This window comes from Varroa jacobsoni, unplaced genomic scaffold (genome assembly GCF_002532875.2).
Source record: "Varroa jacobsoni isolate VJ856 unplaced genomic scaffold, vjacob_1.0 scaffold_858, whole genome shotgun sequence".
Lineage (NCBI taxonomy): Eukaryota > Metazoa > Arthropoda > Arachnida > Mesostigmata > Varroidae > Varroa > Varroa jacobsoni.
In genome coordinates this window covers 294,069-312,860 of record NW_019213760.1, presented here as the reverse complement: position 1 = coordinate 312,860, position 18,792 = coordinate 294,069, and the positions used below count along the sequence as shown (strand labels likewise).

Here is an 18,792-nt window from a genome sequence, read left to right as displayed (position 1 = left end):
GCGACCAAACTCAAACATCGAGCGGCATCAACTGCCGAACCGATGCCACTAAGGGTGATACAGAAGTAGCCACAGCTCAAAGGAAAGGACAGAGAGGGAACTCAGATCGTCAGATAGAGACGCGCACAGCCAGGCAGTGCTGGCTGTCTGGCTGGCAGTCAGTCAGTCAGTCAGTGAACAACGTCCGGAGAGGCGAACGACGAACAATTGTTGGTCGCTCAATGGGGGCTCCAAAGACGACGACGACGACGACGACGAGACTTCGGTAGCGGCATTCGCAGGACTCCGGTGCCGGCCCGCTTCGGGCTCGTAGTGGCTCTACCCATCGTGAAGCAGGGTAATCCAACGAGGATCAACTATCCTAACAGCCGAGCCGCGTTATTCTTTCATAGAGAAAACTAGCTGCTGGTGATGACGCTTCTGCTTGCAGGTTCAGTTGTACAACGCAGCGCTAGCGTCGTTTGCTCAAACTGCGACGCTAGTTGGTGTCGGTACCGAACTGCGATGGCTACACGACCCGTACCGAGTCGGAGTTAGTTGAGTAGGGTCATTGGAAGGTGCCATAGTATAGCGATCAGCAGCGACCCAGCCTACCGGTCCGCTATCAGACCCCAGCCACCAGTCAACACTGCAGCTCTCGTTTCTTCTATCCTCTACTGATGGTCGTTGCGCTGCCTGGTAGTCAATTGAAAGCAAACGAACCACGTTCGGATTTGAACCAGTAGTACGACGATGCTGTTGTCTGCGACGAAGGCACCGCACTCGGCACAGGTTATATAATGCTATGAATGTATGATATATTTGCCGCTATGGCGTAGCCGTGTCAAATAGCGAAAAATAGTTGAATTAGTTTTGCATGTGGAACGGCTACGGGTTACTTCTCCACCGCTGCATAAATGACAACCCTACGCTAATGCAAATCAAATTTCTGAGATGCCCCAACGGAGGAAAGAACGGTATAGAGCCGTAGGCAAGGATTATCGAGGCTGAGAGTACACGATTATGATCGACATTCTGAAACATGTTAGAACATACTCGAACGTCCTACGTCAGTTCAGGACATCAGTTTTAAAATCATCACTGAGATATCATTCGCATCTTGACAGGAACGTAAATATTGCATTGATCAAAGGTTATAATTATATTATGAAAAAACTATAGGCACGAAAATTAGCCGCTTATCCATGATGAGCATCACGACACGAAAGCTTGATTGAATAGCAGGAGCACCATCGTAAATCAAAACGAGTACCATCAGCGTCCATGTACGGCAAGCTATCCGGATGAGACGTATCAGACGATGGGAAGTGCTGCCAGTACATAGCCGCTCCACCTTTGCCGACCTAGACTAGATAGACCCACTAAGACTGGGACGAGTTGGTTGGGCGTGGGTCGACTGCAGCAGACTCGAGATAGAAAGCACCTATGGCAGTATATTCTTTTCATATATGAAGCTGGTTTGTACGAAATGTGCAGGTAAAGCATATATATATATATATATATATGCGTCGATGCAGGACGAACGTCATGCGCAGGATGAGGTCTTATAGTGCATTGTATCGTAGGCTATCCCACTTAATATCGAAAGTACACCAGGTCAAAGGAAGGTCACATCAGACTGCCGGATAGCTCGTGACCACAGCTGACCGGATCACGGTCCTATGGAGCGGTAGTGCCCTTGTGTTGGCTGCTCCTGCTACCGGTAATTCGTTTCATCCAAATGTCAGAAGACGCCGATAGGCTAAAGCCGCCTGTGTGTGGGTGCACGATTTAATTCAGTCGATAAGGACATGTGCCACAGCGATGTAAATCCTAGGAGAGATAGTCAGAGCAATACATTCTCGACAAGCCCCGCAAATCATGGTCGGGAGCGGGTACCGAGAGGAGTTCTACAAGATCAAATAGCAATAAGTAGATGAGTACGAAATATTATGAGCCTAAAACTAGACTGCGCAGTCGGTCAGTCGTTTTTATTGCGTAGCAGGTGGCATTAGCTAAAAACAACAAAGCCATCACGAACGTGGGGTGGTGCTCGCGACCATGAACGGGCATTAAAGATACGTTTGCTGTCTTTGTGCGATTATCACTAGGCGAACTGGAATCCATTACTTAGGTCATAGCTTGTACATTACTAGGGGTGCAGCCAGTTATTTTCTGCTTAAAAATCTGTTTGAAGTTCAACAACAGCCAAGTACTTGGCTTAGGTTGCACGAGGGAGGTAGCCTCCTAAAGAGACATGCTGGTAATCATTGGCCAACATAGGTGATCGTCATGACCAAAGCCAAGGAAAATGAATTAGATCGACAGCTAGTGTTTGTTCTGTCCTAAAAAGAATGCCATAGACGGGGTCCTCTCTTATATTTGAGCTTTGTCTTTGCTTTTTAGTTAGCTCAAGAGATAGTAATAATTTGAAATGAACATTACAATATGAAGTAAGGCATAAGTTACAACTTTATGTAGATAATAGGTTACGCCGAAAGTAGCAGGCTGGATAGACCTTGCGACAAGTTCCGTTTTGTTGTTCATACTGATTTGAGTGAACATGGGCGGAACATGGATGTATGAACCAGCTTTAGGGTGCAATTAGCTTGAAACAAAAGTGCAGATTAAAGCTAACAAAATCAAAGCTTGTTTTGGTGTTACCCTCTCGACTTTTAGATGGATTGTAATAAAATAAATGTTTTACGTCTTCTACTTAACTGTTAGACATTTTTTTAAACGACTGAATCGAACCATTACAAACATAAAGTGTTTCCATGCCCGCACCCGAACTCTCGCCTCCACTTACAGCGCTGGTATCAGCTTATACGGCCGCTGTTTATCGCTCTGATCTTGATATATCTTGTTCAACTGTAGATAATTAACTTATCTATTGTGGGTTGTGTAGGAGCACTTATCGGTGCTTTAAATTATAGCTTTGTTTCCGTTTCCTTGGAAATATACGCTCTGATTGGTAAATATATCGATGATTCTACCGCTGCGTTTTTCCACATAGATCTCATGTACAATATGTACTTCCAATGAGCGTTTTTTACTTTACGAGTATTGTCGAAGGCCATCAAAGAATGTCGTTCCTCAGGGAAACAACGACACAAAGCTGCCGCCTGCATAAAGATTAAAAATTTACGTTTGTACCGTTATGTAAGACATAGTCCGTCTGATTAACGCTAATACGGATCTAACTCGGCAACGTATTTGTCGTAGAGACATTTCTAGCTACATGTGCTTCATCTCTTTGTTCAGCCATGCTTAAGTTGACGCTGGGTCTACGTTCAGTGGTGCGTTTGACGCTGCTATTAATACCAGAAACACGACTGATTTCTCATCAAGATTTTCCCATAGTCGGCATTTTTGTCTCTCGTTAGTTTGGATGCGGTAGTGGATGTGTGTCTGTGCACGTATGTCTATGTTCGATTGCTCTTTTGAAAAAACCCTATTGGTAAACAGCGTGAATAAACAGTGCTTGGTCGTGCTGTTGTCGTCCACGTAAGCGTAACACAGGATGAGAAAGCAGGATACTAGATATCCACAAGCTTACGACGATCATCCATGTCATTACACAATAGCGACGAGCGTCGACCAGTAAAATAAACGTGACAAGCAACAACAACAGCAAAATGGCGGCGGCCGCTGTTGTCAAACGAAGCAAAAGTGCTGAGCTGGTAAAGAGGGGTCGAACAAAGTCGATAACAACAAAAAATATCGCGCAAATCTTTTCAACGAGCGGCAACGTCTGGTATCTATTGCTGCGAATTTCTTTTTGCTCGACCTTTGTCCTAGCACAGGTCACGGCGACTGTACAAATAGGCATTTGTATTACAAACGCCGACAACAATTAATAGAAACGTGTACGTGGATCATTCGATTTAGACCTGTTGAACAGCGAAGCGTATCTGTCATCGTTTGCATTGCGACATCTTTGCTAATTAAGAACATATCCGAGACTCGTACTCATTAACAGTTTAATAACAGCGTCAGTGTTAAATAGAGGTGTGGGCATGGTTTGCGTTTAAAGGGAGAACGAGAAAATGATTGAATCATCTTATCTCCAACCTACTTACATTGCATATGTATATTTCGTCAGGACTAAACCTGGTTCGCCCTGAGGAAAACATCGAAAATCACAAAAATCTTACCTATCCTGCGAATCCATCTAAATTCTCAAGAATACAAACGCAACTAACACTTAAGTCCATCAAGTCATAAAAAAAATGATATCTGTGCTTACAATTCCCTATTCACTTAATGTATAAAAATAAATATCTAAATAATAACGTACAAGGTGTCCATATTGGCCTGTCCAGCAGTTTCAACACGTTTAGTATGGGTTTTTACGATACATTTTTTTATTGTTTATGGCTACCTGATAACCATTTACTTATTATATTTAGTTGGTTTGGAAGAAGATTCCTTTACGTTGCTTGAATATTAACTTATGCGTTACATACATATATATATATATATATATATATATATATATATATATATATATGTATTTAAGAATTTATTTAGATTTATCAGCATTTTAGGATACATTTAAGACCAAATGCATCAAACACAACATATTCCCTAAGAAGGAAAAACAAAACCTAATATTACCTCTTTCAATATGATACAATAAACTATATCACCATATACCCTGATGGGTCAGATAGCCCGACGGCTCATAGCGCTTGATATGGTTCCTGCAAGCAGCCTTCTTAGAAGTGTCGTTATGTTGTTTCGCGGTGAGATTGTCACAACAACGAGCTTTTCCCCTGACCTCCGCGTCGCTTTCACGCGAGTGCCTTCGATCACCAGGTGTCGTTCAGTCCGTTGGAGAACTTAATAACCCCACAAAGTCTATTCGTTCACCCGGCTGGGGCAAGCGTTGCATCTTGCAGCCTCCACAGCTAGTAGTTATCTTGCGCCTTCTCAACTTCGTTCGCGTGGGAACGAATATATTAGATCGTCACCCGAGACATCTTGTTGTAAAAAGCCTGCGAACGGTGAAAAGCTCATTAGCAGTGTGTCAATCAGCGCCCGTCAGTGGGAGCGATTTGGCAGTCAAGTCAGCCTGACGGGACGCTCCGCAACGCGAGGCCAGCGACGTCCTGCCGCTACATAAGTGGTTACCGATCATTGTCACATGCTGTCGACTTTTCACGCCATGGAAAAGTTGGTGGTAGGCCGAAATTTACAGTTACAGACGAGATTCGGGAGTATACAACGCCATTTTTATCCAACACGTTATGTTCACGCTCGCATTCATTTTCAACGTCTCTCAACTGGCCGTTTGTTTTGTTGTTGCGCATACTGAATAGTGGATATATATATATATATATATATATAGCCATTTTTGGCACTTGGGTTTGTCAGTCGCTCGCTTTGGATATGAATAGCGCTGCGTTAAATAACTAGCAACCTACTTAATGCTAACAAACCGACGGCGTAACAAACGGAACGCTAAAAAAATCAACAGAGATACACATAACAGATAGATGTGAGAATCTATTTTAGATAGAGGCAGCTTGGCAGATTCTTGGCTAGATTCATTGCTTCGGGCATGATGGTTGGGTAGAATGAGGGGTCTGTAGAAGCAGGTTACCCTGATCCTGTGTCAAATGTAACCTATTCATTATGGTTATACCAGCAACTTGGTATCGTTAGTTTCAAGTGGTTGTTAGATGTTGCCGTAACTGCAGTAGCATTGGGGTGCCATGACACCGTGTCGTGCACATAAACTAATCGGCACAATCGTCGTCATTACAACGGCATTTATGCCCACGGGAAAACATTGACGAAACGCTAGTTCGTTGTTCTTCATTCGTTGCATTTCTCAACTGGCAGTAATAGATATTTTCGTAATGTACTATACAGACGTAATCATTGGTAATTTTTAGATGTGAGTAACTTACCACTAATTGCTACCTGGTGCCCAACGTAAGCTTGTACGACACAGACGTATCGTAGACATCTATAGAGCAGGCATTGACAGGACACTGCGCCAAGCGGTCCAAGTAAACCCTTGAAGATTTCACACGACGGCCAGAAAATTCGCCTAGAGTTTTCCTAGATTTTCCGTTTTTGTCGTGGTCAATTTGCATTGATTTATTGCAAAAGCTGTTTACGTCACAACCTAAAGCTTAACTCAGATGTGAATCGTGTTCCTCTTAGAGTAAAGCGTGCAACATTGTACCCTACATATATCTTTATGTACCTCGAAATAAAATACGAACTTGAGTAAACCATTAACTATCAATACGCTTTATGTCGACAAGTGTTCGCCATTGCCTCGTCAGTGCCCTTCAGTCTGCTGGGAGGAGTCTTGCTGGACTTATCTGAGGTGACCCACGCGTAGCAATCAGATCAAACAGCTCCTGAAACTATTAATTTTTTTCACCGTTGTTTTCTTTTCACAAATACTCTGTCATCATCTGCCAACGCTTTCAAGATCCGAGCCAGCGATAGCCAGCGTAGTTGATGTTGCTATCGTAACGCTCTTAGAAATACGCATTACCTCCTCGGACAACGTCATTCTCCAAAGGCGTCGGATGCGGTAGACTAAGATTAGTTTCCCTATGATACCCAGTTGGCACTAGCGATACATTACGATATTAATGCGCTATCGATCTTCTGATTTTCTAATGAAAACAAGCTTCGTTATTCAATACATACACGTATGTAAATGATGATGATGCAAAAGAGGCTCACAACGAGTGTGGGCCATATTGAAGAATAATTTACTTTTTAACTAAATTTCGAGTCTTTGCTTAGTTCTGCCGTCAAGCATTGTTTTCGATAGTCGCTTTATCCCCGTATAAAACAAACAGTGTGTTTACGACCGGATTCGAACTCGGACTACAATGTGTCCCCGAACTCAATTGAAGCTAAAAAAACCTCCACGCAGATTCTACTAGCACAGATAGTACTGACCACACCGTATACAAACAGCATAATTTAATTATTGTGACGTTAGAGCGGAATAAATTGCCAAAATGAACTAAGAATCTGCCAATTTCTTTCAATATTTTTTTAGCGGAAAGCTTTTCCATTCATTTTCATCGACCATTCTCACCATGGTCACTAGATCTTATTTCAATAAACGTTTGATCATTTAAATAGACGCCTTTGGCCCTATTTGCGCAGTAGCGCACCAAACGGTTGGAAATTTCTCAGCCGGCTCTCTTCTGAACTGGGCATGCACGGTCCTCTGGGCAGCTGGAACAGGCGGATGCAGACTCATCTACGGAACCTCAAGTCGAATCAGATCTGTGTCCATATGTGTGTGAATGTACACTTTGACAAGTGGAACATACCCGTTAGGCTTGACTGTAAAAAAGCCACCCTAAAAAATATGAGATATCCAACTTTGGGGCAGAAAGAGCCAGGGAAAGAAGCGGGAAACTACAAAATCAGGGTAAGTGTGGCTGTTTACCTGAGAGTTGCTACGACTAACGGGGAAAGACGACTCGCCCAAGAAAGCCAATCTTAACGCTTTTATTCAGGCGGTTTATAGGCGAGTTTTGCGTGAGAAGAAAGCATACACTATACAAGCATGACCCTGGCGGCATGATATCCTCTATATAGTGATGTCAGACAAAAACAGCAGGATCTCGTTTCGTTAAAATGCTAATACTCGCGTACATCCATGTTCATCCAGGTGTTACCACTTAGGCGCACATAAAAGGCATTGGCGTGAAGGAAATTGAAGGATGTTTAAGGCTGCCATCCAGTGCACAAATTACCCGTGTGCTTATGACTAGTTGATTCTCTCCGTAAACCTGTAATGTGGTGGCTTGACACCGCTAGAATGGCAAGCAAGGACCGCTAAACGGGATTTTACAATGTTGCGGAGAATTGGTTATCACCTCACTTGAAGCATTCGACAGAGAATATTTGTAGCAAAACGTACGGTCGCGTACTAAACGGGGAAGTTTAAAAGGCAACAACAAAACAACAGCAGCGGCTATAAAAACCATAATAACAACAAACAGAATCGTAATGGTACCTGGATAAAGCAAGTTTCCGGCATGATCCTGCCATTGGTGAGTGGGCCTATTGACCCTCCTTTCCTGACCCTCTGCTTTCTCTCACTCCGTCTAAATCATTCGGGTCGCGCGTATCGACATTTTAATTGTTTCAACGCGCATCGGAGCATCCAAAACGTCACAACAGCGACATCGCGGCCAGCGATCTGCTTGTGATTCTATTATACAATGATATAGATAGAGAAATAACAGCGGATGAGTAGAATAGTGCCTGTAGCAGTCGAAAAGACAACACTATCTACCAGAACGACAGTCAGTTGGAGGGTGTTAGAACCCTTCCTTCGAATTGTCTTCACTGGGGGGTCTTTTTGCTTGTTTGGAGAAAAAGCCGGCGGAAGAAGCATTAGAAGCAGCTAACAAGTATATTAGCCACATGGAACGCTTGACACCGTGTCTGTACAATACAGGCTTTTCCCGCATATGTGCAAGTACGCTAGCTTAGAGCCTGAACCATGAAAGTGACGTAAGCCTGAGCTGAATGACATTAGCGTAACCATAAACTCGCCCGTTATCGATGGCTGGTCCTTATCTCGTAGAGAAATGAAAACAGTACTCGGACTTGACCCCATTTGCCTTTTTTTTTGGCCGTGCCTTTATTGCTATTGTTCTCAATTCATGCGTGGGTTTAGCACGGTGACTGGTCACAGAGATAAGCGTTGAAGAGAACATAGCGTATGTATATCTCATACGACAATAAAAGTACTATGAGCGTGTGATAATTTTGCTGCCTCGTTCTAATCACCGCAGTTGATTGGCGGTAAGTGTCGTGAAAGCCATATAAAATAACGTAAGAGGGATTGTAACCCGTAAAAACGTACGCCATGCGATTCAATATCGCATTATTACGGTCGCCATAGAGGTAATATGAGTTATGTAAATTTCTTCGGAAAAAAAAGCAAAACGGTGCCTGGACATTAACCTAGCAACTGATCACATTTAATGTAAACGTCATTGTACGTGTTTTTTTCACTGTCGGGGTGCCAATGAGAAGAGGGGCACTTGCTTCAATCGTTCGCGTTAGTTACGTCTACTGCGACACATTGCGTCAATAAATCATAAAATCAAATTCTGCATTTTTGTTCCTGTTGGGCTAGCAACCCCCAACCCGAGCAACACATTTAGATTATGGCTGCGAATTTATGACCAATATTTTAAAGTTGAGCCAAAGGAAAAGAAAGTAAAAGTCTATTGGTTCCTGTCGTATTATTACTTAGTATACTAAAAGCACTAAGATGCACACATCACGATGTAGTTGTGAGAAAGACTAAAAATGATCTTGGCTTACGGTCTGCTTGGCATCTTCTAATATTCTGAGATTGCGCAGACGATCTAAAGGTCTGAATAGTAAATAGAGCAGGTAACTCGTTCGAATAACTTGTTTACCTGCGTTCTACGCAGAAATAAGGATTCCCCCACAAATCATTACAAAATTAAGCTTCATATCTCTTATAAGAGATTTTTCTGGCTAGAATTTTAACACAGCCCACATATACATTTCAAGTGTGTAAAGATCATAGCACAACAGGAAATTCAAAGTACATTTAAATGCAAATTTTCGTATTGTCGTCTTTTGATATGGCGTTAAGGTTCAAGAATAAATAACGCTCAGGCACTCATCACAGCCTGAAAACTTACTATTGTGAGCTTTTAAGTAAATTATCAATATAGAATTTAGGGGGCCTGCAATAGAGGGCCTGAGGCATCGAAATCAAAAGAGGTCCGTATTTCTCTCTGGCCCAGTAGCCCAGGGGGCAGGATCGATAGTTCAGCTCTTAGCAAATAATTTGCACAATACAGTTCGTATTATAAAAATGTAAAGAAAAAGATTTATTGAAATAACGTTAGTTTGGAGCTTTAATTTAAATAGACTAAATTCTGCATTAATCACTGTTATTCATCCGATAGGTTTGTCTCTATGATAGTTTAGTAGGTAACTCCAGGGACACATTATCGTTTTGGTTCGAGCTAGGGCACACGGTTCGTTTCGTTAATGCAATGCCTGCCTAACAACGATACCGAACGCAAAATGCAAAATATAGAGGTACACTAGGTCTAGAGATTTAACAACGTACAAAATCCACAAATGACAACAGCAGACTATGCTAAAAAAGGTTACCACTGCTTCCAATAAGTGCGTTAAGGCGTTCCTTATTGGCATTAATGTCTAGCTTAACGGGGAGAAGGAATCGACCTACGGAAAAAAGCGACGTCCCGCCAAGGTTCTGAAAAGCTCAGTTGATGAGCGAATCAGCGACTTCTCTGAGGCAGGTTCAGGCTATCAGCAACGAACCTACGTTTCTAAATAGGCGCCAGTAGAAGAACGCACACCCTGCACCGTGACAGGACAAACTTTGCACGGAAAACTTCCACGTCCTAAACAGTGTTCTTAACATGTTTCTTTTTTCTCTGTTCCAACTCCAATTCTGCGTTATTAGAGATTTCTGAGAAATAATGAATGATGTTGTTCCCGGGTTGAACGAAACTACTAGCGATCCTTGTCTAACATTGTTTGAGAGAGTGAACTGGGTGAATACGTTCTGGCGATTCCCGGCAAACTCAAAAATGAAGTGCTGTCGATAGAAAAAATCAATACGTGACGGTTTGCGTTGCTGGTCGTTAATGCCGACGGTGTTGTCTGAATCCTGATCAGTTTGTTCTGATAAATAACACATTTATGTTGTTACAACAACGTTATTCCGTGCCTACTGGGAAGAGGATTAGGAGAAGCAGCTTTTGGTATTCAAAGTCGAGGAATGGCAAAGCTTCACGGCAGTAGCGGACGTAAAGTATCCAGTGCGCCGAATGGCTTTCAGTATCTATACAAATTTGGTATCTTTGTTAGCTATGTAGTAAGATTCAAGTTAAGCCTAACCTTGAAATACCTAACCTCTTGAAATGAAATTTATGAACTTGTACCTAACTATCAGATGTTATAATTGAATATCAAACGTAATGAGGAGGCACCTTCATGATGATTCAACAAAAAAGCAGCGCGATACTTCCTCTTTTTTAACTGAATAAAAACTCATAAAGGAATTCGTTTCGCACCTGGTATGTTCGTTATCAGGGCAAGCTCTTGAAGTATCGCAATATTCTTCCTAAGTTATTTAATGGTAAGCATTATTAGTAGAGTCTATGGCTATAATAATGAATCCATTTAACTGTCTATCAAAATTGTACTTTTTGCAATTTTCATTTTTATACATTTACACGGAAAAATAAATAAAATTCGCACATATTAAGGATACACATTAACTAAGTTCACTTCGACACCGAAACGTTTCAACCGGGAGCTGTTGATCGTTCGTATAAAATGTTTTATAAGTTTCCATGAAGTTCTAAAGATGCAACTGTGCCCTAGGTAAAAATCTTATAATTAGACATCTTATTTTCTCAAAAAGTTTTACACGCACCAGTGGGCCTGGTGTATTTAGTGTGTAGACTGAATTGCAGTTACGCCATAAAACTCCAGATCTACCTGGAGAAAGTAATACGAGTTCTACTGCGTGTATAAACCATTCGTGGCAGACGTCTAATTAGGCGTGACGGTAAGTCCCTGCCTTACCCACTGCCGTCTCACAGGGTGATTAAGGTGCGAAAGCGTGAGCCATTGATATTTAAACTGCGTGAACAAAGTAGCTGAACATGCTTTCGAAGAGCCTTTTTTCAAGAATATCATATGGAGTATATAGCAATCGTTCCTGTAAATGTGTCCTGTAAAGGCAGACAATGAGAATCCTGTGCAGTCGAATCCATGGCACGATTCTCGAGACTGTTAGCTATAAGACCACTCACCTAACGCTGCCACCTTTTTACCGATTAGAGTGATCGCAATAGTCATAGTAACAATAACTATAATTATCGCTGCGATAGCATAGTTAGAACAATCGCCCGAGATGAAGCCGCGTCGACCTATCCGTGTCCGGACTATCGGAATTGGCACACGCCAACGTCACGGTGGAGCGCATGACGGTATGTTGTATGCATGAACAACAATTTCAATTCCAGGTTGATCCGTCACCTGAGGCTTCACACATAGACAGTCCGCTGATTGACCAGTCGTTGACAGTTTGCCTACCAGGTGCTCTTCACCTATCGAGCAAGAAACCTTGGATATACGCGTGGACGCGCGGCCGGCCTGGAGAACGATTCTACAGCCATCAACGATGAATTCTATTGCATCAAATTATGTTCTAATACACATATCGTATGTAACTATGACAGATACGTATGGTGTAATTACGACTCTAAGGGATTGGATGGGCTTGAGATTGGAGCACGGGTGCCGTTATGCGGAGTATGAATTAAAGGCCTCGGTGACTACTAGTTAATGATTACAGTTATAACGATAAGTCACGCGGGTGATGAAAAAATGATTTCCTCTAAAACTTACCTGAACCAGTATTAATTTTTCGAACCGGCTAATCTTGGCTGCTGAGGTATTTATTTAGGTGTTTGGACAACAGACGGATCCCGACCTTGTTTCAGGTCGTGCTGCCAAAATCCGTATAGTCGTAAATGTAATGTCTGAGCTGTGAACTACAAACAACCGGTTAAAGTTGTTTCCGGCTTGGCAAAGCTTCATGAAGTCAAATGCTGTCATATAATGAAATCGCATTGTTCTTTGCAAGAGGCCTTCTACTGCCGGCAACGATTTTGTGCAAATTTTGTTGGCTTCTTCTTTATCGCGCAAGCCATGATGCTCGTATGGTCATCCGGTCGGTCACTGAATCACCAAGTTTATATGAAGCCTTTGATATGTTCGCTAGTGCACGCAGGCAATAGGTGGTAGCAGTGACGCCGACTGGGATCCCTAATACAAATAGCTCATGGCGACTTGTCGGAATTTTTACCAAAGTTTGTAGTTCAGTGTAATTTGTTCCTCGAGGCCGTGTGGAGCGTGACTTCTGTCGAGATCCTCGGCTCTAAAATGTTGAAACTAGTTCTAACAAACTCCGTCAGATACTGCACTTTAGACTTTGGTCTCTTTCACAATTCTCATTGTCTCACCTACATATTTCCCACCAGTGAGGAAGCAGCCTAGGAAGCAGTGATGCAAAAGCAGTTTTTTTGAGTAACACATTTTTTGTACACGAAACTACTATAAATACATTTAGGCGAAATATACCAAAGAAAAAGCACGGCAAATTTCAGGCTGACCGGATTAAAAAATGTTTAACAAAGATGCCGAGAATTAGCGGGATCATTTTTTGACCAACTTTATGGCACACGCCGACAGGTCGCACCGTATGCATGTTGGCCTTTACTATTCTCAAAAGAACAATGAAATATCTATACGAAAGGTAGTTCTAGTCGACAGGTTGAAATAGGCAGTCTCCATTGGCAAGAAATCCGCCAATGGGCTAAGCGTGATCTCACGATTGGACGCGATCGCAGTTTAACTTCACCAAGTTCACTGGGGAGTGGATTATCTCGTTAATCAACTGTAGTGGCAAACGAGTGTACAGTTAAACTATATGGCTTCCAACGAGGATGCCTTCCGCATAGCTCATGCTGTTTGATGCGTTTGCTTAGAAAGTAGCGTAACACTGTTAGACAGTCTCTTGTTCCGTTGTCGATTCACACGTCTTTGAGTACAATGTTGACTTTCACACTCTGCTAGCCAGCTTCAAAAAGAGAAATAGTAGTCGACAATAGCTTACCGACCCAATCTATATAATTGAATCTAAACGATATATATGTATGTAGTATAGGGGGCTAGTAGGTCTCCGAACGAGAGGGAAGTTGAGTCCAGTTAGACTGCTCGATTGCTTTTACTTTTAGAACATTCGACTGTGCATGTGTCGACAATAGCCCCTTTGTAGCCTGCTGATACGATATGACCCCCTAGTTTAGAATGAAGTTATGGCAACCTTTCTTGGAACATTTGATTTTGCGGTGCTCAGGTTTGTGGGACGTAATCTCTTGGTGGAATATAGCAGCTAGTCGGTAGGAGCTAGAGTAGGGGACGTTGTCGCCAGATACGGCATATTTTTTGAACTGTTGTTACAGTTAAGTAGTTTTTAAATCGTAAATAACGAATAACCTGATATATATACACTTTGCTTATAGGGACGCTGAAAGTAAATAAGGTTGTACGTTCTCAGCGGCTGCTCAATATTAGGTAAAGTGCTAGATAAATATTTGTAAAAAGAATATACCTAGTTAAAAACATGGCCTAACTAGCGTTGAACTAGTCATTAAGATGAGTTGGTTTAGGCAGAAAAACGTAACATTCAGATCTATATTCAGTTGTATTCCCAATCTCAATTCAGCCATTTTGTGTTTGTCTCTTGATGTAGGTGGCGTTCAGGTCGCGGTTTTAAGCAGAAGTAACTTGTTTTCGGCGGGCTAACGAAGCGAAGTCACAGGGAATAGCTATAATCTGCATATAATGCGTATGCAGACGATACGGGTCAATTAGCATACGTTTTCCTCCCGATGCGAATCAATGCTTATTGATGGCTGAAAAGACACGATTCCAACGGCGCTATCTCAGATATCCATTAGTGAGAACTTGGCACTTCAGGTGGTGCGTTACGTCAAATTTAGTTAGCAACTTTAGTTATGTGCAATGTTTAACCACAACGGTTAGTTTGATAAGTTCATTGCCATCTTCTTGGACGTACCTTGTTACTAGCAGAGAGACAAAATTCACAAGGTACGCAACACAAGAACAAACTGAAACGACATGTTATAAATATGCACAGGCTACGTGCACCTGGCCCCACAGGACCAGTTGCGCCGGATCAAGGCCGACCTGATACAGCCGTTATGGCTTAAACTGCCCTTGGATGAATCTCATTGACGCTGATGTGTATTACATTCAACTAGGATATTTGTGTTCTAAATGTAGATTTTTCTTTTGTTTTTTGCTCGTTGCATTTTTCATCTCTGAAATTTAAAGGGATGCGCCTTCTCTAGCGTATAATAGACGAGCTCATTTTCGAGCCGTTATTCTTAGGGCTACGGTGCGTATATAGACTATAGATTAAGGAACTACGGCTTATCAGCGACAGCCTTAAGGCTATTACTTTCATTTATTGCATCGCATAATTATGAAGCAAGTTAGCTTTAGACATCATAAGGATGACCTGCTCCTTCTGATTATAATACGCAGTTAGTATTACGCGAGCACCCGTTGACGCGAACATACTTTTTTTACCCATTGCAAAATCTCACTGTAAAACAAACAAAAGAGATATATATATATATAACATATATATATATATATATATATTTCAGGTCCTAGTTATGTGAATGCTTGTCATTAACTATATCGTGAAGCTTATACAGTGAAATTTCAAAACAACCCATACAGATCGTTCTTGTCTTCTTATTTTAATCCCAAACGGTTTTCCCAAAACTTTTCCAGTATCACCAAAGAAGTGTACGTATGTTAAGCGTTATGTAACATATACAAGTTCTATAATGCTTTAAAAAAAGCTATTGTGTTGTTGCCCAGTATGTTTCATTAGGTCGTTACGACAAGGTCTTGTCGGCAGGATCGAATACTTCTACAAATCTGCATATCTTTACGTCTTGCAATCCATCCTCAAAGGCAACCGTTCGCGCATATCAGAGACAGCGGATTTTTATGGGAACGCTGAAGTCGTCTACGATGATGGTGTGAACTGGCAGAAGGAGCGACTGAATCTTTTTTCAATTGGACTTTTTCTTTGCTCTTCAATAAGACGACAATTGAATCACTATCGGTTATGGAAGATCTGCCAAGATAGCAGTGGGTCAGCATTTCTAACGGACATTGAACCGACACAGAGAAGGTTTCTGTGGTTGGGTCATTTGTGTGCCATGTCCTCGCATTACGGCGAAATCGAATCATGGCGACCTCTAGACAAATTTCTTTTTGTCAAACTCGCGGAGCTGCATGCACACTTTGCGAGCACAGGTCCGTCACAACAAGATAGCCATATAGATCGAAAATCAAGTCTATAGGCACGCTACAGCTGCTGATAGATTTAGTCCGCAATCACCAGTACAGAACTTACAATTCAATCAACGACCTGGATTTTTAACTAAACACGGTTCTATACGATTTCATTACTGAGAAATTGATTCGTTTTATATTACGAACAACGCACTGACGATGGCACACTACCTATCGCACCGAACACTTGGTCTCTCTGTTAAAAAAGAGTTAATTGTAGAGTGTTATAATAGTCACAGATGGCTCGTCATTTCATGCCGGTGGTCTCTTCAGGCGTGATCAACGTTTCTGCAGCCGGTGGGACGTTACCAGTTATATATTGTAAATTTGTGCACAAGGCTGCCAGTTCTTTTAAAGATGTTTTTTTAACTAAGTTAGCGATAACAGAAAAAAATGAATAAAAAGCACGCGATTGATAGCTTCATTTATGGTGCGTGTATTAGGCGTACGACAGAATCCTAGAATGCTACAATCAGAGCTTTAGGATGCCAACTGAGCTCAGGACAAGTTCGAGCGGATATGACTATGAGCTAACCTCTCCATAACAACGTAGTTCATTCAGGCGGTCTTCTAAGGAGTCGACACGCTATCCTTGCTTATAGGCGGCGAACTAAAGCTCTCTAAATAACCTATAACTCTTTACCTCCATTCATCCATGAAAGCCCCTTCCAAACAAACTTTCGCACCGATATCTACATTTGAATCATTGACTTATGTCAAAGTAGTTTATGATACCAGTCTTGCTAGCCCCTTTGCTATCGCCAAAACAAACGCTAACAACCCCTGAGGTAGTAGAACAAGCCGTAGTAACGAAGTCCAAAGGACTCCAAAACCAGAAAACCGTGAAGCATCCCATGCCTAGAGTAAGCCAGATAAACAATATTCACATTACCATCCTATAACTAAAATTTATTTAACAAATGAGCTAGCTTATTTCTACCCACTATTCATAATATGGTAAGATTGATTTATTTTCGAGTAACTTATTTAGTCTCCGTTTATTATTTTTGATAACTGTACCATCACCTTCAATGTCAACAACCGAGAAGATATGTAATGACAGATATACAAAATCACCGAGTTTGGGGCACTCGTGTGGTTTCGAGGTGATTGTATAATAAGACCCTTATTCTATTAGGGTCTGAAAATAGTTAGGAAGTATTTGCTACAACGCTTCTACTAACCCCCTGAATATTTCAACATTAAAGCAGTCTGCTAATGTCTATCGTTTTACAGAGTTTCGACCTGCATATGGCACCTCTCGTAGGCAGTTAAACTGCTTGCTCATTTGAAGAAGCTGTAGAGGCTAATACGTTTCACATTTTGACGGGAATTGTCGCTTAGGAAATATGTTTGTATATCTATATATATTGATTTTCCGGAAAATGAAGAAACGCTAGAAAAAAATGTTTCGTTTTCGGTAACACTAAGACATTGTTTATCAGTCTTAACTTAATAGAGAAAAAAAAAATATCCAGGCGTGAAGTGGATTCAATTATAATACCCTTCTTTCTAATGATATAATTGCGTCGCGACTTGTTCAACACAGAAGTTCTGTTTTGCAAAAAATGACTCGGATCTAAAATAGAACTACAAAGGAAACAGTCGTAATATACTTAGGCCTCTAAAATCTGCTTAAACATTTGTAGAAGTCAAAGCGGTTATTATTTATCTAGTATAGGCATATCGAAAGTAGTTAGGGGCCAACGAAATCACTGGCCAAGCTAATCTTTCCTTAAATAGGCTAGATTAAAATTATCTTAATTATCTATTATCCGGCCATTTTTTGTGCGTCTACGTGTGACTAATTCTCTTATTATCCACACTGGGAGAGTTTGTCTAATAAGCACTGAAACACCTTTCAGTACCATCTTCAACATAAATAACGCTATCAGAATAACCCATCTTCATCCACTTTTACGCTATATATATGGACTTGACCGTATAACTAACACTCGTTAGTTATTCAAAATCTATTTTTGCTCATTATACCGCTATATTTTAGTTTAAATATAATAGTTTTTTTTTTCAAGTAGAGTCTTATTCGTGTTGACTTCCTTGACGAGCGCTTCCAGCAGCGCTGGGATACGTGAAAACAGATAGATTAACTGGCGAAAGCTTCGGCCCGTATACAGAGAAAGCCACAGATTTGGTGTCGCTTGAATGGCAGCAAAAAAAAAAGAGGAATATAGCAAATAATTGGAACGAAGCTATCTATAGAATAACAGCCCGAAAAAGTGCACCCGTGATGCTGCGGCGATTTCAACATTTCCATCAGTTATTGTTTTTACGGGACTAAATCAGAAGAACAGTGGAATTCATAGGAAATAGGTGACTTCATTACACCATGATGAGATGTTAGCGGCCGCACGTTACGGTTCTTCATTCTGTTAAGGTCTAACGCCGATGCTATGGTCAGATGAACAGACAAACCTTTTTCAGCTGAGAGCTTGTTCTCAAATTTTACGAGTCAATCTCAGATATTTGCTTCTGTCCAGTCGAACACTTGGGCTGCCACTACTGCATGCAATGATTCCTTAACAATATTCATGAGGGGATTGAAATGTCAAAATAATCGTGATGGTATGTTTCTATCTTTTAAGTTGTTTTTGCATTTGTTACAAAGCCTCGTAGAGCGTACAAAGCAAGGCAAGCCAAAGTAACTGTGTTCTTGAGACGTCGTTAGGTGAGACGCCGAGGGTCGTCAGATATCGGTGCTGATTTTTCTATTTTGCCGCCCCATCGGTTGAAGTCGTCATTATCGTTCGAATTAGTTCACTCACTCGATTTCGATCGTAAATGATGCGGCACTTC

The 18,792-nt window shown here is 41.5% G+C and overlaps 1 long non-coding RNA gene across 1 annotated transcript; it reads left to right on the top strand.

The window, feature by feature from the left end:
- Window positions 1-14,234: 14,234 nt before the first annotated feature.
- On the top strand, window positions 14,235-16,406 carry LOC147752950 (uncharacterized). Its single transcript, XR_015312683.1, has 2 exons — window positions 14,235-14,691; window positions 15,496-16,406. It is a non-coding gene; the product is annotated as an uncharacterized LOC147752950 (long non-coding RNA).
- The last annotated feature ends 2,386 nt before the right edge of the window (window positions 16,407-18,792 follow it).